The sequence below is a fragment of the Triturus cristatus genome, chromosome 2_2 (genome assembly GCF_964204655.1).
Source record: "Triturus cristatus chromosome 2_2, aTriCri1.1, whole genome shotgun sequence".
NCBI classification, from domain to species: Eukaryota; Metazoa; Chordata; class Amphibia; order Caudata; family Salamandridae; genus Triturus; species Triturus cristatus.
In genome coordinates, this window is record NC_140582.1 from 1,262,613,081 (window position 1) to 1,262,638,489 (window position 25,409).

A 25,409-nucleotide genomic window follows, 5' to 3' on the forward strand; every position below is an offset into this window, starting at 1 on the left:
CTTTAGGGCCAGGCAAAGGTTTATCCTCCTCCTCTATCTCCAGAACTGTATTTTTGATGCAGTTGGGAGCTGCAGTAAGAGGCATATCCTTGTGAGGTTCCAGAGTAGGCGATTCAACCTTCCTATCCAGTTCCCCTCTAGTATCTCCGGTTTTCCCCTCGGACAAGTAATGCTCAGACTTGGGGGGAGAGGCCTTCCTCATATCAGGCGATTTCTGCAGCAATGTCTTTAAAATTTGAGTGACTGATTCAAGAATACAGTCCGAGCTGCCTACAAATTTCCCCAAAAGCAGTAAGATTGAGGCGAGGAGTTGTTCCATAGCGATCATGAACTCAGAGATCGGCTTTTCTCGTACTTCCGCAGTGCAGCAATTATCCAAGAGATTAAGGTCAGGGCTCCTGGAAATATTTAACAAGTCGGATATTTCATGGCCATTTAACGAAGGGGTGCTACTATACAACAGTAACCCCGAAAGGGTGGCACCCGCTGAAGCTTGAAACTGCTCCAAAGACTCCACTTTAGCTGGGCTTACGTAGCGTCCCCAAAGTTCCAGGTCATTAGATAGTGCAGATAAGTCACCCCCCAGCCTATCATTCATAGGTGACTGAGGGATCGGTGGTATATGCACTGGATCACCTACGGTCATCATTTTTCCCTCTGTGGAGTCCCGTAAGGGAGACCCCCCTACCATTGATTGTGGGGCCCCATGCTGTACCAGAGGCGGTTGGGGGTCTATGATGGCTGGTGAATGAAATTCCAGAGCTTTAGTATCTGATCTTTCTGGCGTGACAAGTTTGGATTTTTTTTGACCAGCTAGATCCCAAAGTTCAGGTAGTTGGCATTGACCTTTCAACGGAGGGTTATTCACTGATTTGTTTCTTGTGCGGGTGGTAGTTATTTTTCGGCCAGGTTTTTCTCCCACTACCCTTCCTGAGCGTAGGGTTTTAGACATTTTCCACACTATTTTCCACAGTAATAGACTTAATCAAAAAAAAAAAAAAAAAAAAAATGTAAATAAGTAAAACTGGTAAGAAATCTGGAGTGACGTCAGTCCCTGACCGGCCAAGTAAGTCCGAGATACAGTATAGCTATGACAGTACACAAATCATTCACAAACCTACGAAAGCGGACACAAGTTCAATGTGGCAGTAAGAAAATGTAAATGACCGGGCCCAGCCCAGCCTACCTCGGTCACTGAGGGCCACAGAGGGCCCGGCGTCGCCCGCGCGCGTCCCGCGATGCGCGGTCTTCCAGCGATAATGAAGGCAGGTGAGGGGGGGGTGGCGGCGAGATGTAGCTGGCCAGTAATCAGTTCTCAATTCTCAGAGGGGTGCCCTGGGCCCAGACCGCCCCCACCTCGTCCTCACTCGCGTTAGCTGTTATGTGGAGTGATGCACTGTGGGTATAGTAGTCCTCCCGGTGGGTGCACGTCGAGGTGACTTCCTGCAATGTGGTCACTTGTTCATCGCATCAATACTGCAGCGTTTTCCGCTAGGGAGGATAGATTGGTTTGTATTTGTGCCCCGCCGCTAACACTCTATGTGCCACTCCTCCTCGGCTCCGCGGTAGCTGTCTCCTCTTGCTCTCCTCCTCCCTTCTGTTTTCGTGTTTGACCAAACAGGTCCAAGCGAGGTCCGGGCAGCTCTTCCACAACCGCGACCCTCGCAGGTTTTTCCTCCGCTCTACCCCGCCGCTCCTCTGCTCACCTCGTGTCACTCCTCTCGGTTGCAGGGAGACCGGGAGTTGACAGTAACGGCAACGGCAGCGGTGGTGGCAGGGAATCGCACCGCACAGGCACCAGCGGTCCGGCAGTCCGCTGGCTCGTCGACTCCGCAGCAATGTCTGCTTGGATTGGCTCACGGTCTCTCGGACAAACAGCTCAATACGCTCAACAATCCGCTTCCATGTTTGGCCGCTCAAACAACTCCAAACACCTTCTGGAAGGTACTGACCAACCCAGAGCCTACGCTCCTGAAAAACCCAGCTATTCCAGTTGTACTAGACATGTCAAAAAAATGATGTTGTGGGAAGTAGATGTGGAGAAGCACCTCTATCTCCAAAGAGGAATGTTCCACCTTAAGATCAAACATCTCTTTGGCCAGAGTTGAGGCAACATCATTTTTGAAATAATAAGGTTTTCATTTTACTCAGGGTGTCAATACGCACGTTGGTAAGATTAATTGAAGGCCATATCGTATCCTCCCTTAACTATATGGGCAAGCAGAAACAGGATTTGAGTACAACAAGTAACAATGGAGGAGACGGTTACCCCATAGGCAACCCCTGGTTTCATTCTACAGCAACCTTGACTGTTCAAATCAGGTAACTCTTATTCGAGAGTAATCTGATAGTTGAACATATCTTGGCCACCGGAGACCCTTTCAAGTAGCAAGAAAAATTCACCACAGAGACATTACATGCTCTGAGCAACGGAAGATCTTTGCATACAAGGGACCCACTTAAAGTTTTCCCTCAGTCAGAACCACTGAGAAAAAGTTTAGTATCCTTATTCAGGTAGCGGAATTCGAAAGGAATCTCCCAGTGTTCATGTGTGTACCCTTCACCTAATGCTTCATACCTGTCCACTTGATTGTGTTGTAGACAGTACTGAAAGTGAAAGTCACGATTAGTAGTGTAATGTATTTATGAAAAACAATTGGTCCTTCAAACATATATAGGTAAGAGAGCAATGAATATAGACCAGAATCAGTGCTATATTAGGTAGAGATGTCCATCCGGACATGTAGATTTAATATATTAACCATGGTTATTCAAAATCAAACAGAGCGTAATAGAGTGGGACACAGTCCTGTATCCTTCAACAAACAACACATAAGGACAATCACAAATATGTAGACATTTTATCAGGCAAAACAAACGAGCTTATCTCCAATGCAGATAATAGGGGCAAGCTTTTAGGAAGTAAACAGTAATGCACTAGATTTAGCACATGAGTTTAACGTGCATGCTGTTTGAAGAGTCGACGACGTTTCGATCTATAACAAGATACATAGATCATCATCAGGACGAGAGTTAAAACAAGCCTGAAAACACACTGCCTGATTAGCGTATGCGGGGAGGAGGGATCCGAGGGTAAGGGTTGAGGTTGCTAACTGAGTATGAGATGGATAAATCCCATATCCGAAAGGAATTAATCAGTTCGAGGGTGGAGTGTGGCGTCGGTAGAATTGGTCATTTCAAAAAGACGTCCGCGGCGGTTCAGGGCTGCTTGCCGATCGAAATGAGCGATCCTGCTCATTTCGATCTGGAATACCTAACGGCTTCCCTTGTGATCGGCAAGCAGCCCTGAACCGCCGCGGACGCCTTATTGGAATTACCAACTCCTCCCTTCCACATCCCCATATATGGCGGCCGCTGCATGGTGAGGAGAACGACCCTTGACCTTGCGTGTACCGACGCAGCTGCTGCTTTAGAAGTTGAGGCCCTCCTCCACCCACAGGCTACCACCTGCGCCTCATCCCTGGTGGCCAGTGGTAGGCCTTAGGTTTGTATCTCTGTCGCTGTCCGTCTTCCCTGTAATGCCTGCATTTTTTTGTGCCCATTTTGCTTACCTTCTGTTCCCCTCATTGCCTCTTCATTCTGTGCCCACTTACCTTCTGTTCCCCCTGATTGTGCCCAGTTGCCTTCAGGTGCCCTCGCCGCTCCCGCCACTGCGTCCCCTGCAGCCCTGCCCCCCTCAATACCCATTTGCTGCCCCGCCTCCCGCCTCCCGCCTCCCAGCTGCTCCTCCCTCCCACATCCCCATATAAGGCGGCCGCTACGCGGTGAGGAGAGTGACACTTGACATTGCTGGTAGGTCGCTTCCCCACCAGAAAGCTCCACGTGCATGTCCTGACACTGCCACTGCTTTAGAAGTTGAGGCCCTCCTCCACCTGCAGGCTACCACCTGCGCCTCATCCCTGGTGGCCAGTGGTAGGCTTTAAGTTTGTATCTTTGATTGTGCCATTTTGCCTTCTGTTTCCCCTCGCTGCCCCTGATTGTGCCCATTTTTGCCTTCTGTTCCCCTCGTTGCCCCTTCATTCTGTGCCCTCTTACCTTCTGTTCCCCCTCGCTGCCCCTGATTGTGCCTGGTTGCCTTCAGGTGGCCTCGCTGCTCCCGTTCCTGCCGCTGCGTCCCCTGCGGCCCTGCCCCCTCAATACCCATTCACTGCCCTTTCCTCCTGCCTCCCAGCTGCTCCTCCCTCCCACATCCCCATATATGGCGGCCGCTGCGCGATGAGGAGAGCGACCCTTGACCTTGCTGGTAGGTCACTCTCCCACCACACAGCTCCGCCTGTGTGTCCTGACGCTGCCGCTGCTTTAGAAGTTGAGGCCCTCCTCCACCCGCAGACTAGCACCTGCGCCTCATCCCTGGTGGCCAGTGGTAGGCCTTAGGTTTGTATCTCTGTCACTGTCGTCTTCCCTGTACTGCCTGCATTTTTTTTTGTGCCCGTTTTTGCCTTCTGTTTCCCCCTCACTGCCCTTGCTTGTGCTCGTTTTTGCTTGCCTTCTGTTCCCCTCGTTGCCCCTTCATTCTGTGCCCTTTTACCTTCTGTTCCCCCTCGCTGCCCCTGATTGCTCCTGGTTGCCTTCAGGTGCCCTTGCCACTCCCGTTCCCGCCGCTGTGTCCCCTGTGACCCCACCCCCTCAATATCCATTCACTGCCCCTGCCTCTCACCTCCCAGCTGCTCCTCCCTCCCACTTCCCCATATATGGCAGCCGCTGCACGGCCACGCCGCTGGCTCACCAAAGGCACGCCTAAGGCAAGCCCGTCTGCGCCCGTCCGCGCCTGGACGCGGACAAAACGGAGGTTCTTATCCTCGGCTCCAACCCTTCAGCCTGGGATGACTCCTGGTGGCCGACGGCACTGGGGGCAGCCCCGACACCCACCGACCATGCACGCAACCTGGGAATCATCCTCGACTCAACGCTCTCCATGGCCAGGCAAGTCAACGCCGTCTGCTCCTCCTGCTTCAACACCCTCCGCATGCTCCGCAAGATCTGCAGGTGGATCCCGACAGATACAAGAAGGCCCTCTATGCGGGAGCCCCGACCAAGCTCATCAAACGACTGCAACGCATTCAAAACGGCTCGACACAACTGATCCTCGACATACCATGCCACGGCCACATCACCCCTCACCTGAGAAACCTGCACTGGCTGCCTGTCAACAAGAGGATATCCTTCAAGCATAAGGCACTCCACAAGACCGGCCCAGCCTACCTCAACGGACAGCTTTCCTTCTACATCTCGCCACCGTCCCATGCATCCGAAGACCAACAACCGGTGGGAGGTCCTTCTCCCACCTCGCCACCAAAATATGGAACACCCTCCCACTGAGCCTACGACAGACCCAAGACCTGCTGACCTTCAGGAGGCTACTCAAGACCTGGCTGTTCGATCAGTAGGAGCACCCCCCACTGCACCTTGAAACCCTCACAGGTATGTGTAGTGCGCTCTACAAATGTCTGATTGATTGATTGAGTAAGATTAGTGAATAATTAAATGGAAGTTATAATCACTATAAGATGTCCCTATGATCAACCAGGTCACATGACGATCCCACTCCCTGGATGATTATGCGGCAATCTCATCTTAAGCTACCTAATAACTAATGTAAATGTCGAGAATATGGAGGAGAATACGGAAAAGTGATCACAAACTTGTCTGTACAGATATGAAAATCAACAGAAAGATACAAGACATCGGACAAAAAGGACCCACGCTTAACCTCAGGGACAAGAAATGCTTTGGTGGGCTGCTCAAATTTAAAAAGTAATGATCATATTGGTGAAATAAAATCTTTACCTCTTTTGCAGCACAAGAAGCTAGATTACTGACTAATTCTGTGGAATCAGACACCTATACCCCAACCTACACATACGGATTGCTCAAAACAATCACATGCTGCTTCATCAGATTATATGTGTTGAAAAAGCTTGGCAAGGGCTAGAGTAACTCTTGATGGTTAAGTTGTTAAAAGTGTATGAGTATTATAACCTTTTTTGTAACAAACCTGACAAATATTTTATTAGAAAAATGTAACCTGGCCAAAGTACAGGCAAACTGGCCTGATTGACAAAAACATAAAAAATAAAGCTATAAAAATATTGAAGAAGCTGAGTCTCGAAAATAAATCTCAATTCTTCTCTTGCCTCTGGCCCCCCCGGAGGGGGGGGGTTATTTATGATTGCCTTGCTTTACTTTTGCACCACATGAGACGGTACATGTGTGACACAGGGCTCTCATTTCGAGTTATGAAGCCACTCAAAGCCACCCTGCCTGGCTTTGAGGGACCTCATAAATCATGAGAAAGGCGGCACAGTGCACATCGCTGGGTCCCCTTACTCTGTGCCCAGGAGGTGTTCCATTGGCTTTGTGGTGGGTTTTCTTCCCAGGCAACACCCATGGTATATGACGCTGCCCCGTGAACGTACACAAAGGCACGGTGGTGAAAAATATGCACAAGATGCAATGCACAACAATGCAGCTTCACTTATGCAGTAAACAAATGATGCTAGGCAGCCCAAAAGTGTAAACAGACACCCCCAAGCTGAGTTAGCAATACACAGTAGCGTAACACAGGCCCCCGCAACCCCTGCGGTGCGGGGGGCCCCACGCTCCAGGGGGCCCCCTCGGCACTGCACTCTGGCCAGAGCGCTCTTGATTGAGCCTGGAGGGGGGCCCTCTTCATACCGTGCAGGGAGGCCCCCTCAATTTTCGTTACGCCAGTGGCAATACAGAATGGAACACCAGGGAGAAAACCCGCAAGATCAACAAAGAAACAATGGCGAAGCGAAAGAATCGGCAGCAGAAACTTCTCACATGGCCTCACAAGAAGGAGGACGGAAAACGAAACTCAAATTTAATCCAGCCCCAACTTCTTGTCACTTCCAAACTACCCGTTGCCAAAAAGTTAGCGTTAAAAAGAGAGATTCCCAAAAAATCAATGCAGTATCCCCAACAGTAAGAACAGTTGAAGAGGTCGAGAAAAGGTGGCACAACTTCAAGAGGCACACAAAAGAAAAATTGCTACACAACCATCTTTGTGCAATGGCAACAGTGGGGGGGCAGATTGTCATGTCCCACTAACAGCAATGGAGGAGCAAGTCCCATCAGTAATTGGACCTGAACTAGATAAAGGACTTGAAGAGCCAGACACAGCTATGATTGGGGACAACTCAACTACCAGTAAGTGTATCTGCACAATATAAATGTTGTCACATGTTAGGAAATCAATGAAAAAGTCACACATTATTTTGTAATAACAATAGTAATTTCAGGCTTGAACCCCAGTATCAATGTTACACTGAAGCATAAGGTCACATATATACATAGATCCGTAAGAACTGCAACAAAATCTGAAATAAAAAAATGCAAACACTGACCATATTTGTATAACCTATGCAATGCACCGTGTTGGGATAGGATATAAAGTGGTGCTTAGTACTTGTTGAACTAATAATCTATACGCATTATTCATGAGAGAGAATGTGATATGGGTGAACCTAAACATGTGACCATGAGTGTTGGTGCCGCTTGACCAGGGCTCACATCCCAGTCAACCAAGAGCCTGTTTTACTCACAGAGCCATCACACTGTTAGTAGCAAATAATAGAGACAGACCTTGTGCAACATACAGGCAAACTATGTAACATAGAAAGGTCAAGATGAGCACGGTGCTGCTCCATAAAGGCCCACTCTGCTGTGACCTGGCATTGGAAATGTACCCTGGAGATTTGCAACATCACATACTTTGACTTATGCTGTCGATGTAAAAATGGAAGAACATAATGTTTCACGTCATGTAGCAATTCCTACAGTGCCTGACCAACCATCTAATGATGAGCGTGCGAATGAGGATTCATGCGCCGACGCGGCTTCCCTAGATGACGATACCTTCTTCACCATATTAAATGATTTTGAAACACCATCACTGCAGACTAATGGCCAAAGTGACTCTATGGAATCACACAGGGTGAAACAAAACCCAGTCCTCAAAGAACAAGAGGGATGTGCAGACAGAGATCTAACCGAACATTGGAAGTGGATGAATTTGAAGAAAAATGCACAGATCACAGGATCCAGCACATGAAGCAGTGTGAGAAGGATTCTCAAACTTGCATGATGGTTTCGAGGACATGATAGAATGTCTAATTCCAAGCAAGTCAGTGCCTTACACAATAAAAGGTCTGTATTCCTTATTTAGTGGTATGGACAAATCCCTTTTGGATGTATATGAAGACTTACTGTCAACTAATAAAACATGGATGTCAACAATCACAAATTCATGCAAGATCCAACTTCATCTTCCTCAAGTAGCAGTGGTGTATTTAAACTAATTTCACAATCCAACCACATGATATCTAAACTTGTGGATACAGTGAATGGCCTGTGAGAAGACTTGAAAACAATCATAGGTTTAAATGTAAAAATGGTAAAAATTCATGTGGACATAGCTTCTGCAATAAATAGAATTTCTACAGCACAAGAAGCTAGATTACTGACTAATTCTGTGGATTCAGACACCTATACCCCAATGTACACATACGGACTGCTCAAAACAATCACACGCTGCTTCATCAGAAGATTATATGTGTTGAAAAAGCTTGGGAAGGGCAAGAGTAACACAGCACTCTTGATGGTTAAGTTGTTAAACGTGGTGGTTGAAATAATGTTTGGCCAAATGCGTTGCTGCAGATGTATGTAATTGTATAATTTTCCACTGCCATCAAAAATTGTAGAGCAATATATCTGTAGTCACTTTAGACACGTGATGGCATGTGTTCATCCAAAGGTAAAGTGTTGTCCAATATGAGTTGTACACTTTGTTGTTGTGTAATATGCATACATAGTAACATTCTTTGTCAATTCTTATGTAGATAACATCAAATGCGTGGCCTCAGCACAGCACAACAGTGATTTTTTTAGTTTTTATTTAATCTCGATTAGGAGATGATGGACGGAGCGCTGACATGTTTCAGACACTTCCCTGGACCTTGTGTTTGCTTTGTTTGCCCTAGGTTGGCAGGGTATGCCCAGAAGTGGGTCCCTTGCTCACTTTGCCACTTGATTCAAAGTAGCATGGCTGATGAGGGGTGTTACCCCAAAACTGATCGCAGGATGCTTGTTTTCGGTCCAGGGAAGATCTAGCTTGGCAGTTCGGGCTGGACTGTTCCCATGGGGCACAGGGTGAAGACTGATTTGCATATGGCTGGTTCTGAACTGGTATGGTGAAGTCATCTAAATAACGATGATGGATTCAACCCAGATCTGTGACTAAGGGGGAGTGTCTGAAAAGTTTCAGCGCTCCGTCCATTATCTCCTTGTGTTTGCTTTATACAAAGCAATACACATATATAAGTACATATCTATAGTCCAAATAAATGCTTATATAAAGAGGGATATGCTGTATATTTCTGTTCGCGTATGGTGGTTATTGGGAAAAGCCAATTCTTGAGTATTTTTTTGAAGATAAGGTGGTTATCTGTGGTTCTCCTGTTGGGAGAAAAAGAGTTCCATAGATCGGCTGCATGAACAGAGAAGGATGTTTTTTTTTTCTGTACGTACCTATGTACCAGCCATTGAGTGGTACTACTGCTGAGCATAGAAATGTAAGGACAACAATGTGGAAAGTGCATCCAAAGATGAACAGTAAAAAATGTCAAAGAATCTTCTTATTTTTTTCTTTATTCCATTTCCATAAACAGCCTCTAGCCAACATGTTTCATTAATGAAATGAACGTCTTCAGGGCTGTAAATATCTGTCCCCCCCCTAGACCTGGCCCACCCGGTGTACTTAAAAAAGCTAGTGACGGAGACTGGTGTGCTGTGGATTAGAAGATTATCTGTAAATTTGAGCAAAATAAAAAAAAAAACATGTTTTTGCCGCCAGGGTGGACCCCACCGCAATGGCCTTTGTGGTCAGGGTATTCCTACCCTCCCCCATTCTGTCTTTTTTTCATTGTATTTGGACATAGGGACCCAGTCCTAACAGGGCTGGTACCACTTCCTGGTTAAGGTGGTGGCAGACAATCAGATCTTAGTTTGAGATCTTCCGCTATCTGTGTAGCCTGCACATCCCCAGATATACAAAGTTTATGAGCACTAAGTTCTCAAAAACTATGGAATATATTTACACCAAAACACAATACATTTCATGGAGATTGGTCAAACGGCACCAAAGTTATTAGTGACACACACAATGCATTTCCTATGGAAAACAGTGATGTAATTTGAGATGTCATGAGTGATATCATCAGTGATGTCACTGACCATATCATGAGTGATGTGATAGGTAAAGTCATAGGCAGTGCGTTCTGGGGGGCGCAAGTTATTGTTAGCTCAGCTAACTATAACTGCTGAATTTCTCCTGTTTTGTAGGAGTGAGATCTGAGCCTAACTATAACATACCTGTAACCTTTGTTTTTTTCGGTGAATTTCCATGGTTCCGGTCCCAGGGACTCCATCTTCCCATGGCCAAGTGTAAAAATATATTTTTTTTTAAATGGGTAAGGAGGCTCTCCTCCCTGGGCTGATTTTGGCATGGGACACCCCATCCTCTGGGGCAAAGCCTCAATTTAATGGGGGAGAGGGGCAATGTGGGCCGCTCCCCGGGTTGATTTTGGCCCCGGGGACCCCATCCCCGGGGCTCTGCCAATTTTTTTTTTTTAAATGGGTAATGGGTGTAGCGCAGCCCTCCTCCCCAGGCCGGTTTCGACCATGGGGACCCCATCCTCTGGGACCAGGCCTCATATTAATGGGGGAGGGGCAGTGCAGTGCACCTTCCTCAGGTCAATTTCAGCCACTGTAACCCAAACCCCTGGGGCCCTGCCATATTTCAATGGGTGCCCTGGTCCTGTCCACATCACCCAGTCTGCGCTGGGACTGTGGGGGAAGGCTCAAGGCCTCTACAGTCGCTGTCGGCTCCAGCTCTCTGTGAGTAAAAGCAATTTGGCTGTTTCCCTGCTCATTATCAATGAGCAAGAGCATTTTCACTGAGTGCTCACTGTGGCTTGGCAGAAGCGGTTGGAGCATACCAAGATATAGCATGTATGGCTCCAGAAGGGGGACTTTGCTGCACCCCTCCTTTCCAGGATTTTGCCCTGGGGAGGTGGTGGTAAAATTAATCTCACAAAAATCTTTTTAATCCCCAGCAGGGTCCCATGTGGGACCCATCCACCAGTCCAAGGGGTCGGGGTATTTAAACCCTGCCTCCTGTCAACACCTCTTAGTTGAAGTGTTGGTAGTCAATTAGACTTGAACATGGGGACTGCTGGATCAGCGGAGGATCCACATCCCTATATGTACAACTTTGGAAGTAATAAGGAAAATTCAAATGTGTTTATCTAGAGCCATGAAGGTTCCTTGACCCCTCTCAATCTTGTGCTGATTGGCTGCCAACACTTCAACCAGGAAATGTTTGCAGCCATCTTGGGACACAGCTTAAAGCCAAGTTCTACAAAAATATCATAAAAAAAGAGAAGGGGCCAGGGTAGAAATACCCTAACTCCCTAGGCTCCTCTTGGGACAAAAGCATTTTGGGGTGCATTTTTCAGTGGGAGCCATACTGGATCCGCAGTTTCCATCAAAAATCAAGGCATAGGATCCCACACTTCTCTACTAATTAGCCCCCAAGTGGGCCAGGTCCTGGGGGCATGCGGGCATACATTAAATTAAAGGAGGGAGGGTACACCCTCCAAATTTAAGCTGCTTCTAGATTGAGAGTTATTGATCAAGCAAATTTGGAAAAAGTGCTAGCTGTCATTGATAATAGCATTAACACCCTTTCTTCCAGAATTTACACATTAGATAATGTTGTTTCATCTGTTGTGGATATTGTACAGGATGACATGTCTGTCGTATGCCATGGTCAAAATCAATTGAGTTCTATAATGCAGTTTGCATGGACTTTACAAACATTGAAGGCTGGGAAAGTTCCCTGCGATTGCATGAACGCATCATCTTTAGTTCTACCGTTTAATCTGAAGCTAATAAAAGCAACAAAGAACTGAAAGATTCAATACTGATCTCCAAAATAGAAAAGTTTAAAAAAGACCTAGCTAAATTTAAACATGAGGTGATATATCCCTACACCAGTGACTCCTATACTCCACCTGAGTTTAACAAAAAAGGACGTCGCTATGGGTCGAATTATTCAGGGAGCAGTTCTGATGACGACAACAATGATAATGAATGCCCAGAATTGAATAGGCCACAATATAGAGGACGGGGCAATAGAAGGAACTGGAGGGGACAATATACACCCCATTTCCAACAATGGTGGCCCCCGACACCTTGGGGCTACCCCCCTCCCCCTCAGCCATTTCAGCCTTTTCCACCTAATTCGTTTCCAATGCATCAACAGGACCCTAGTTACCAGTCTTTTTTAGGGTCTGGCCAAGGGAGGCCCAGAGGAAGACGACAGCCACTGGAACCTGTCGACATCAATGCCTCAACAAATGAGCACACGCAGCCAAACCAAGAAGGGACAACCTCAACCAGGAACAAGCACAGAGATGATCTAGTACTTAATCTGAGCAAAAAGATCTTGATGCCAGATGAGACATCTATCCTTAACAAAGGGCTTGGTTTTGTGACGACAACACATGGAGACGATTTTCAAGTACGGTGCGACTTGGCCAAATGTTTCCGCAAAATACGATTACACTTCTTCTTCAACAATAAAGACTTGTCCCCCACTACATCAAGGGAAATAAATACTGGTCTTAAGGATCGATCGACCTTCAATCCGCCACTACACAACGTACCGCCTCAAGTTTTGACCTTTGAACAAGCGGTTACCGAAGAGATTACAACTTTATGCAACAACAAGAAGAAAGCAAATCAATACAGTAATCTACCCAAGCAAGATTGATTGGCATTGAGAGCACTCATGGAAGACCAGACTATTGTAATCAAGCCAGCCGACAAAGGTGGAGCGGTCGTCATTCAGGACACTGAAATATATCGTCAGGAATGTATAAGACAACTGGCAGATAGGAGATTTTATCAACCTCTCCAACAGAATCCAACAAAGAGAATTCAAAGAGCCATCACCGAAGCAGTGGAAGAAGCGTCAGCGAATGGCTGGATCACTTCACAAGAAGCATAATTCCTGCATACTCCCCATCCTGTGATGCCATATTTTTATACTCTACCCAAAGTTCACAAAACTCAACGTCCACCACCAGGAAGACCCATTATATCGGGCCAAGGGTCACTACTAGAACCTTTGTCCACTTTTGTGGACCATTTCCTGCGGCCTCTGGTTAAGGATATGCCAACATACCTACAAGATACTAAAGACGTCCTACGCTTACTACCTACGGTAGATTTTGATATCGAAAAAGATGTTTTAGTATCATTTGATATAGAATCATTGTATACATCTATCCCTCAGGATGAGACACTTGAAACCATCTTCTCCATCCTGAACAATACGCCTTTGGATTCCATCACTCCAGTACACTTTATTATGACGCTTGCACATTTGGCTATGAAAGAGAATTTTTTCAAATTCGAGGATACTGTATACATGCAAGTCTCCGGTACCAGCATGGGAAGCATTTTTGCTCCAAGTCTAGCCAATCTATATGTGCATTCTTTTGAACAGACACACGTGCTCAATCACGACAATCCCTTCCTTGATTCCATCAGATTATGGAAGCGCTACATCGATGACATTTTTGTAGTTTGGCGTGGGGATTTGTCATCAATCTCTCCCTTTCTACACTGGCTGAACACCAGAAACAATTTTTTGAGGTTTACAGTGGAAGCACTCAAAGAAAGATTGGCTTTTTTAGATCTATCCATCTTTAGCACTCCAAATGGATTAGAAAGTGAACTTTACAAAAAACCTATGTCTCGCAATTCCCTTCTCCGATATGATAGTCAACACCCGAAGTCACTTAGAGACAATCTCCCTTACGGACAATTTCTGCGTGTAAGACGCAACTGCTCTACTTCTGATAAGTATCAGATACATGCAAAAAATCTTACAGAACAACTAATTGAGAAGAAATATCCGAAATCCTTGATTAAAAAAGCTTTCAAACGGGCCTCCAATAACAACAGAGAGGCATTAATTGAACCTCCTTATGCAAAACCACCGTTAGATCGGTTAACTTTTGTCCACACCTTCAGCACTCTAACCAATGGGATACAGAAATGTGTGAAGAAACACTGGCGTCTCCTCAACTCATGCAAAGATAAGATACAGTCACCCCTATTTTCTCTAAAGAGAGGAAGCAACTTCAGAGACAAATTGGTCCACACAAGACCTCAAGAAGAGAGACCACGTCCAATCGGCACTCTGTGGGACTTACCAGCGGTACTGGGACACCACCCGTGCGGAACATGCTCAGTATGCCCACAAACTAGACATTCCAAATCTTTAGACATAGGTACAAAAACACCGTGGGAACAAAGGATCTTCACTAATTGCAATAGTGAGAACTTAATTTACTTGATTGAATGCCCTTGCAAATTCCGATATGTGGGTATGACCACTCGGAAAGTCAGACTACGCATGCTAGAGCATAAGAGCACCTTCAGGTGCAAAAAAACTAACACGAGGCTAACACGCCACTTTGAAGAGGCCAATCATCAAGCCAACGATTTCTGGTGGACAGTTCTAGAAAAACCTTTTATCCCATCACATGTCAGCGATATATCTCGCTTCTTGTTTCTTAAAGAACAACGATGGGTTTTCAGAATTCACAGCGATCTAGAAGGTTTAAATGATGACATTCCTTGGGTTTCACTGTGAGACACAACTGGGTTCTATAGTGCATGAGCCATCTACATTTGTCTCTGTTTCCATATATATTGGTTAAGCAGCATACATAGCATATTGCCATACATCTTTATAGAACTCCCCCTGCACATAAGCAGTTTCCGCGATGTCTAGCACACACCCTTGCGCACATTGGTCATTAAGAGCCACCTTAAGCAGCTGCAAGTACTTCATCTTTGGACGTCTGGTTACACATTTTGCAACATGTACACACTACGGCGATGTTGTCACTGTTGATCCCAGTGCTTATAAAATATATATATATCAATATATATATCAGGGTCTACGCGCTGAAGCGAGCAAGCGTGGCCAGTATGCAGCTCCTACCTGGCTCCTGGGGGTACTTGCCTCCAACTCCTGCATCTTGTGGACGCCTGGTTCCCCTGCCGCCTCGCGCCACCTGAGGCTGTCGCAGGGTTGAACCACAAGCCCCAGCATCCTCTCTTGCCCCGCCCACTTCTGCCGGACTACGCGCCCGGAGGCGCTACATATTCAGAGGCTCCCTCGGTGGAGCGGGGGGTCTACGCGCTGAAGCGAGCAAGCGTGGCCATTGTGCAGCTCCTACCTGGCTCCTGGGGGTACTTGCCTCCAACTCCTGCATCTTGTGGACGCCTGGTTCCCCTGCCGCCTCGCGCCACCTGAGGCTGTCGCAGGGTTGAACCACAAGCCCCAGCATCCTCTCTTGCCCCGCCCACTTCCGCCGGACTACGCGCCCGGAGGCGCTACATATTCAGAGGCTCCCTCGGTGGAGCGGGGTGTCTACGCGCTGAAGCGAGCAAGCGTGGCCATTGTGCAGCTCCTACCTGGCTCCTGGGGGTACTTGCCTCCAACTCCTGCATCTTGTGGACGCCTGGTTCCCCTGCCGCCTCGCGCCACCTGAGGTTGTCGCAGGGTTGAACCACAAGCCCCAGCATCCTCTCTTGCCCCGCCCACTTCCGCCGGACTACGTGCCCGGAGGCGCTACATATTCAGAGGCTCCCTCGGTGGAGCGGGGGGTCTACGCGCTGAAGCGAGCAAGCGTGGCCATTGTGCAGCTCCTACCTGGCTCCTGGGGGTACTTGCCTCCAACTCCTGCATCTTGTGGACGCCTGGTTCCCCTGCCGCCTCGCGCCACCTGAGGCTGTCGCAGGGTTGAACCACAAGCCCCAGCATCCTCTCTTGCCCCGCCCACTTCCGCCGGACTACGCGCCCGGAGGCGCTACATATTCAGAGGCTCCCTCCGCGTCGCGGGATCGCGCGCGGGTCGGCGCCGGGAGAAGCCCGGGACAAGGGCGGGACCGTCTGTGGCCATCCGGGGCCGGAAGAGGCCGGGCAGGGCCACAGGTCTGTCGTCGCGGACAATCAAGGTAGTGAAACCTGGACTTCTGATTATCTGGGTACCGGCTAACTCACAGAGGATCTTTTTATTAGTTAGTTGGTGTCTCTGTTGTCTTTACCATGTCTAAGCTGAGGTCCTCCAAAACGGTCACTACCAAGGACCCAAGGACATTGGACAATTATCTTGTCAAAGTAGTTAGCAAAATTAATAATGACAGGAGATTATCATTAAGTAGGGTTAGTCCAGAAACATCACCAATAAGGCAATGTCTTTCCCCCTCACCAATGATACATAGTGCCCCGACCACATCTAATATTGAGAAGGATCTAAACACTGATGTGCTTGTGACAGAGCAGGCTTGTTGTCCCGAATCTAGTCATGTACAGGAGCGGATACCAACACCAAGGTCCTCTCCAACTCAATCTCCTAATAGGAGAGCGGTGCGTTCATGCAGGAAGGGGCCTGTTAAGAAAGTGGGGGGCTGGAAGCCTAAAAAAACTGGCCAAACAACTACCAATAGGGGTAATATTACTGAGCCTACTAATAATATAGAGGGTACGAGCCTACACTCAAGTCAAATTGATATTTTGGTTAAAATGCTTGAGTCAAAATTGGAACTATTGATTAGTCCCCTGGTGGCTAAGGTTGAATCGGTGCTCCTTAGGGTTACTAGCCTAGAAGGTCTTGTAGAATCCTGTCTGACTCGGTCCACTGTCTTTTCGGGCCCTCATCGAGTTTCAACAGGCCCTATGGATAATCGCCTAGCGGGCCCAGCCATACCCCCCATAGTCAGTAACAGGGTAGAGAGCTCAGGGCCTATTGCTCAGGCTCCACTAACCATACCTGTGTCGAATGCCCCAGCTGTGCTCATATCATCAGCAGGTGCAGAAAATGCATCTAGTCTACCACAATTAACACAAAGGAGCACTTGGGATACTACAAGAGGGGCAGTTTCTGTTGGAAGAGGCAATTCCAAGAGTCATAACTTTATCAATCTTCCGCCAGAGTGCGCACCATATACTGTGGTTCTAACAAATGTCCCAGAGGTTGACCCCTGTATGAATAGCCCAGGGGTAGAAACATACCTTGCTCTTAAAAACAAGACACTTGCGTGGTTGAACAAGAATTGTGGATTCCCATGCGCCTTTTCTAACGACATCCTATTTACCCGTAGAGTCAGTTGGGTTGGAAATGGCCCTAAAAACCTAGGAGGTGACTGTATCATCATAAACTTTAGACATCCGCAACATGTGGCAACAGTTCTTCTCAGAGCTGCTAACCTGCCAGACACAGAAAATGCGGTCTGTGCTAGACCTCTTGGCTTTTTTTATAATCAGGTGGTTCATACCCAACGTCGTCCGCTAAATGTGCAAGGGCATCCTTTATATGAGAAGGGTAGAGGGATGATTGCTCGTACCCAGAATATCTCTGTGAATATGTCCCGGTCTCAAATCGTGCTCAGCTGATTAATGGGGAGTTCATTAACACCATTCCCCTTCAAAATCGGTATGCTGCCTTATCTACTCTGGAGGAAAATGATTGACTGCCCATTGATTTGGAGAGTTCTTCTCAGTCTCCAGCACAGTCCCTTAAGATCGCCTCATGGAACATCGCTGGCCTAAAGAGTAAGACTGGGATAGCCGAATGGGAAAGGACACTAAAATCCTTTGATGTCATTGCCTTACAAGAGACCTGGGACTTAAAGAACAGCTTTTCGTTGGACGGCTATTGTCATTTTTGTATCCCAGCCACCAATAGTATGTCAGGAAGACCTAAGGGGGGCCTATTAAGTCTTTTCAAATTGGATATTAAAGGTACCTTCACTCAGTGCCCCTCGGGCTCAGTAAATTGTCTAATTGTTGAGCTCTCTACTTATGACAAGGTCAAGATTCTTTTTATAAATTTTTATAACTCGCATGCTAGCGAATGCACCAGTCAAAATTTGGATGACTTGGACAAATATTTGTCAGTCTATGGTAGAAATGTAAATATCTTTGAGTTAATGTTACTAGGGAACCTTAACATACACCCATGTACCCTACCATGCATTAGGGGGGATGATGAAGGCCCCCCCTCTCCTCAACTACTCACCCAGAACATACGAGGCAGGGTGATAGTCTTGAGTTTTTTCTTTCAAAATGGAATTTATACGAGTCAGGTTGTGGTGATGGGAATAATAGGTCCCCTACGTTTAAAGGCAAAGAAAAGGGTACCATTATAGATTATATTTTTTTGTCCTCTTTTTTGTTAAACTATGTGTTAAATTATTGCACTGAGGTGTCAGTTTTTAGTGATCACAACCCTGTTGTTCTTGTTTTTAAGAATACTGAATTAATTTCTCTCAAATCATTAACAGTAAGTGGTGGCTTGAACCTTAAAGTGAAAGACCAGAATCGAAGACTGAAGTGGACTAAAATAGTCCCTGAAACATTTCATAAAGAGGTCCTAGCTAAAGTGGAGGATGAAGTCTCTATATGCTTATCGGAAAGTCCTGATCCTAAGGAGGTCATACGGGCATTTGACCAGATCTGCATTGAAATTAATCGTAGTCTCCAGGTTAAATCTAGCCAGAAGGCATCAGAGGGCAACAGATGGTTTGACAAAAAATGCTCTAAAGCGCATGGGGTACTACTAAAAGCATTAAAAACTATCCCTAAAGATCGTGCAGATATCGCAAATGCTAGGAAAGTGTATAAAAAAACTATTCTAGAAAGGAAAATCTTCTAGATCCTGAAACCTTAAAAAACAGTGGTTTATTCTGGAAAGTAATAAATCAACCCTTTTTCTCTGACGAAACTAATACTCCTTTGGAGGCAAATATCCCAGATGAGGGCTGGACTAAACATTTTAGTCAGATATACTCGAATGTTGGCCCCTATGACAGAATTATAGAAGACGAAGGCGGGGAAACCCGCCCTATCAAGGATGTAGTGATATTTGAAGATACAGATGTAGAAAAGGCTATAGATCAGACCATTAAAAACAAAGCACCGGGCCCAGATGGGGTACCAGGGGACGTTTTTAAAAGTTTTCCTAAATTTTGGTCTAAGGTATTATGTAAGGTTTTTAACACTCTCGCATCTGATAAAATCCCGTCTTCCTGGAAGAAATCTATAATTATTCCAGTGTTCAAAAAGGGTAATAGGCAAGACCCATCCTGTTATAGGCCGATCTCATTGATCGATTCATCTGTGAAAATTTTGGGCCGTGTTATTCTAACTAAACTAAATGACTGGCTTACAGAGAAAGGGGTCCTTGCAGATGTACAGTATGGTTTCAGACAGAAAAGAGGCACTATAGATCATGGCCTAAACTTGTATTTATTAATAGAGAAATACACGAAGGCGAAGGAGGGGTCCATGTATTTGGGGTTCATGGACCTCTCGTCAGCCTTTGACCTTGTCAATCGATCTAAACTGTGGAAAATTTTACTTGACTTGGGTTTGGACAAGGCTCTAGTTAACCTCCTAGCCGATCTACATACTGACCTAACAGCTGCAGTTAGAGTTACCTCTGCGGGGCGATGTACTAGCCATTTTAACTCAGAAAGGGGAGTTAGGCAGGGATGCATCTTGGCTCCCCTTCTTTTTACTATTTACATAAATGCCCTGGAATCTACACTAAAAGATGCTACTCAGGACATCCCACGGATAGGAAAGCTTGGCATCCCGGTTCTCCTATACGCTGATGATGCGGTCCTGCTCTCTCGTACTGGTGTTGGCCTCCAACGATTGTTGGACGCCTTTGAGATCTTTATGACCTCTTTGGATTTAAAGATCAATGCTAAAAAATCCCAGGCTATGACCATGGGTAAGGGTAACAACAACAAACCCCCCAAAACTGTTACCTGTGGGAAGCAAGAATTGTTTAGAGTAACAACATTTCCATACCTAGGGATTACCTTTGATGAGAAAGGCTCTTGGGGCCCCCAGATAAAAAACAGAAACGTCGCACTTGTAAAGTCATCCTCTGCTGTTCGGGGTTTTATGAACAAATTGGGTGCTAGGCCAATCGTTACTCTGTTAAAAATTTATGAAGCAAAATGCCTTACAGTGGCAATGTATGGAAGTGCGTTATGGGGCCATTGCTCTGTGGAGAGTATACAGATTACGGAAAACAAATTTTTAAGATCGGTTCTCTCTCTCCCACAGTCTACTTCCACACATATCGTTCATACTGAACTGGGTGTGGGTTACATCTCAGACCTGATTAAACTGGCCCCTGTTCTAGCCTGGCTAAAGACTTGGTTGAACCAAGAAATTCCGCTCAACCATTCCATTCTAAAAGATTGCCTGCAGCTGGACAAAGTAAATAAAATAGCGTGGCTAGTCTATATCAAAAATTGTTTTGATAGAGTGGGGAGACTGGATCTTTTTTATTCCCCGGAATCAATAACAGTTAAAGATATTGGCCTGATTAAAAGTATGATGAAAGATCTGTTATGTTTAGAAAGAGAACAAGTAGAATACAAGAAACCTTCGGTGCGGGCCAGTATTATTTTGAGCACTCATGTGGGGCCGGAATTATATTTGTCTATTGTTAATCAACCTTTTCACCGGTTTCTACTTACACGTTTTCTGTTCAATCTGATTCATCTTACTCTTGGTCATTTCCAAACTTGGTGTCCCCCAGAAAACGGAACGCCGTGTAACTGTGATGATTTTTCGACCCAGAACACAATGCACTTCCTGATGTTCTGTGATCATTACACGGCCTTAAGAAAGAAATATTTGTTCCCAATTTTAAAGGAGGCGGGGTTCATACAAGTTAAACCGGCCCTTTTGTATCTACAGTTACTGCAGACCCCCAGGATTTTGTTCCATGTTGCTAGTTTTTTAGTGGGCGCTGTCAGGGCTAAGAAAACGAAGTTTGCTATTAATCAGATTTTTTAAATGTAATGTATTGGTCCACTATTTAATTGTTTATATGAAATGTAATATCGGTGTATTTGGGAGAACATTAATGTTTTACGTTAAATGATGCTTTTATGATGTTCTTATTTTACTGACCCCTCTCTTAAACATTTTAGATAATATGAATTGTAGAGTTTATGTAATATTGATTGTACTGTTTCTATGCCTTTTTATGATATTTATTTATCGAAATAAAGTACTTTGACTGACTGACTGACTGTATATTTTCTTGGCTTTTAATCTGGCATGCCCATTAGCTTTGTCAGTTGCTCGTTTCACACGAACAAGATCGATAAAGTTAACATTTTCTGCCTGTGGAACTACAATTCCCTGGTGCGCTGATGTCATTCTGTAGTTCTTAGCGCAACCGGACAAGGATTGGAGGCTCCGAAAGTAACAACAATGAAAGTAACAATAACGACACTGATTGGCCACCGGCCGCCCAATGGGAATGCGATTTCACGCATCTCGATGGCTTTTTAACATCGAAGATCCGGTTCATTAGTTACCTTCCATACGGCTCAGACCTACTCCGAGGTACCGACGGAGAGGTAGGGTAACGGACCTTTCTTTTGTATCCTAATTGCTGCGTGTTCCGTTTTAATGCCAGACTACTAATGGACTGGCTTAACTCCGATCTATTTGTAAACCGCATATCGTATGTCACACCTTTTAACCTGACAGCTGTATTGCTAGAGCGTTTACGGTTTCATATCATATCGATTTTTACAGACTTTCAGACATACATTCGACACTGCGCCATCTGGTCTGTTATATCTGCTAGCTTGAGAATGTTACAACAGAGTTTTTAATAGAGCGTGTAAAAGGACCTTGTTACACGGTCCTACTTTTTGTTAAAATTGAGAGCTCACCACCGTTGTGGTTTAACAGTCTCTCTACTTCCCCCCATATTTTCTATAGGGCGGGGCCTCCTCTAAACCTGAGTCAGTTCCAGGTGAGGTGAGGCTTACTTCTCGTGCTAACCAGGTAAGCACTTTGAAATAATGCTATGGGCCTGGCCTAAGACTTACTATTTCACCCTGAGAGAGTATGTTCAATGTCTAACCTTACATTGTGTTCTTTTTGGTTTTTTGTGTTTGCACAGATAAATTCATATATACTGAGTGCTCGAAGAAGTTATACACCACAAAAGGTTGTATTTTGTACACTTTTTTGTTCCTTTTCACACTTCATTGTTGCAGTAGCAATTAATAGATTACAAGGTCCTGACGAAAGCCATGACCATGGGGTCAAGCAGGCTGAAACATGTTGACCATATTGTCATACAGCCTATTTGTTAAAAGCTGTTTCTGCACCATTTTTAACTAAAGATTAGTAGGAATATCTTGTATTAAACTACCTTCTTCCTCTAAATCCTTTTTTAACATTTTCACTTTTTTGCACTGCACTGTTCATATATCATTTTTCGGTATATACCTGCACATCCTGCCTAAGCCAGTGACTTCGCTGTCTTCTTTTCTTCCCCCTTCCCGGGCTTTATCCAAGTGCTCTGGTTGACACCGATACCACACATAAGACTCCCGGTTGGAGTGGTTTATTGTGGTGGGAAGGTTGGATATCCAGATGATGACACCTACCAATCACTGGTTATTGATGGAAATCCTTTACAACCAATTAGCACTCTAAGGTTTCTCTCTCACGCTGTACATTTACATCTGTCTCTTTGTTGACCTTGTTCAACACATAGACCTACAGACCCTTTTTGTATTATTAATCTGACAGATAAACAGTTCATGTCCATGAAGGATGCGACATATTCACTATTGCATATGGAAAAATTGGAACCTTTACCATTCTCTGTGGCCGAATCGAACTCAGCTGTTTGGCTTATCCATGGGTTAATTACACTACATTTTCGATTGTCTTAAACATTATGCCTTAGGCAGATATGAACCACTGGGTACCGCTTTCCTACATGAAGTTTGGTCACTCCCATTTACATACAGGTGCCTGAGAGAGGGTAAAGAGGTTTATTTAAAAGGAGAGGATTGCACTTCCACACCTGATCATTCAGTAGTTTGAAGGAACATCCAAATGCATGGCGCTTGCAAAGTTCACGCCCCAAATTTAGCTTACATTCTGAAGGGAAATCCGGTGCCAGCGATTACTCCGACTTTCACGTTATTAGCTAACGGTAGCTATTTGCTTTTAAATAATGAGGTGTATTGCGGGATGCTACCAGGGATTCCGTGCATTTTAACTGTCTCCCAACAAGTAGACTGTTGTAAGAATGTCCTTTTCCCACCCCCGTATGGGAGACTCGATGTATCCATCTGGCCTTCCATACCAACCTTGAAAGCAGAGTTCAACAAGATGAGCAGAATAAGGGCTCTATTGTCTCAAAAAGAAGTCGCCCTGACTTCCTCTCGTGAAACATTTGTCCTTCACATGGCAAACACCCGTACCGAGGTGCATGCTCTTTTAAATATAGATCTCCCCCTTCATTTCGATGCTCTGATTCACACTATATTCAATGCCTTGTCAACAACTGGCTTGGCGCATTTTTTCAAAGTTGTGGGCTCCGGCCAGATGCCCTTGTTCCAAACAATATTTGGTGTGATACCGGCATTTTTTCATTCTATTTTTTCCAGCATCTTTGGCGGGCTTCCATTAATCCTCGCCTTGGCTGCTGGTGTACTGCTGTTGTTGATTTGTTTGCTCTGCAATGGCTGCTCGGTCTGTGTCACACGACAGCCTGCCCCGGCTGTGCCAGCTTCGTAACCGGATGCTTGAATACTATGGAACGCTACCTCTGGCAACGTTGAGTGTAGCCTATGGATTGTCCTTCTGGTTCTCGTACTTTACTTGCGTGCAACCAGTTTTCCATTGCCTAGATTGTTCATTTGAATGGGCTCTGGATTTGTGCCTCTCAAACACGGCGTCTCCTGCCCTAGATTATGATCGACTGATGAGTCCCTTAGTGGCTCATGAGTTGGACAGTTCTGGTGTCAGGATTATGGCTTGTGTGGCTGCGCATGGAATCCTGGGTAATTGGGATATATGTGCAGTGGCCCATGACCTCCTGGCTCGAAGTTACCTTGAAGAACACGCAAGTTTGCCTCTGATGGTGCTAGAGGCTCCGGCTATCGAGGAACATTGACTTTATTGGATTTCGATGGCTGAATCCTTTGCTGAAGATTGCAATGACTTCCTCTTGGAGGCTGTTGCAACATACTGTGCCTATACATTGATGGATTTTTTAAATTTAAATTTTTTATCCAGAATGGGCCGTATACAGCCCCTGACTGATCTTTTTGTCTTTTAATTTTTTCCCAACAGAAACTTTCGAACCTTTCATTACCAATTATCCGGATTGACAAATTATGAACTTGGTTCTGACTTTCTCAAACTTGAACTCTGCGTTCCTACATTGCTTACCTATTTTGTTTGTGGTCCGATCATGGGAGGGTGTAGTGAGGACAGGGTTTTGCCTGCACACATTGCTATGTCAGCATGAGCGTTTTAGAAGTTAAAGGCCATCTTGCCACTTTGCCGCTTTTTGCACACAACACTACAGGCAACTGTTATTATAAGTAAAACTGCCTGCTTGCTTTTTCTTCACATGAGAACGGTCTGTTTTTCAAATCCCTTGACTTACACCGTGACCTTAGTCTGAACACAGTGTGCAGAAGCCGTCAAGGTCAACTAACAATGCATGCTGTTGAATTCTGGTTGATCGGCCCATGATCTAGACACAACAAGCACACAGCTGCAAATATCTGAAACTCGGATGCCTTTAATATTGCATTGCATGCAGGATACTGGCACTTGGAGAAAACCTTTCCAGACACAGAGAGCAGTGCTGATCCTGTGATGTGATTCACCTAAGCTGATCTTGGAGGTATGGGGTTCCCTATTCAAACCTAGAGACCTTCTATTGTTATAAAACTAGCTAATAGCCCGGGGAGGTTGGTAAACAAGGTGCTATTGAACCTGTTTCCACTATCATTATAATATGATTTCTCCCTTTGTGTTTTATGGAATTGTAACAATGCTGATGGTTTTATTTCTAATCATTTGTTTGCTTATGTTAGCCAAAATACTGAATCTTAGAGCACGTAGATAAAAATAAACATTTTAAACGTTTCTGTGTCTCTGGGTTGTCTAATCATTGGTAGCTTCGCTGTAGTACGGAGAAGAAATGAGACACTGATGCTAGTCAGATAGAGGTTCTGTGCACTAAGGTGAGTTTTTTGGTACACCACAATTCACTGAGGTTCTGGTTTCCTGCGCATAGTTCTGTGCATGGCGTTACCAAAGGGGATGATGGACGGAGCGTTTGAGCAAATCAAACACTCACCCCCAGTCAACTGATCTGGGTTTAATCCATCATCATTCTTTAGATCACTCCACCACCCCA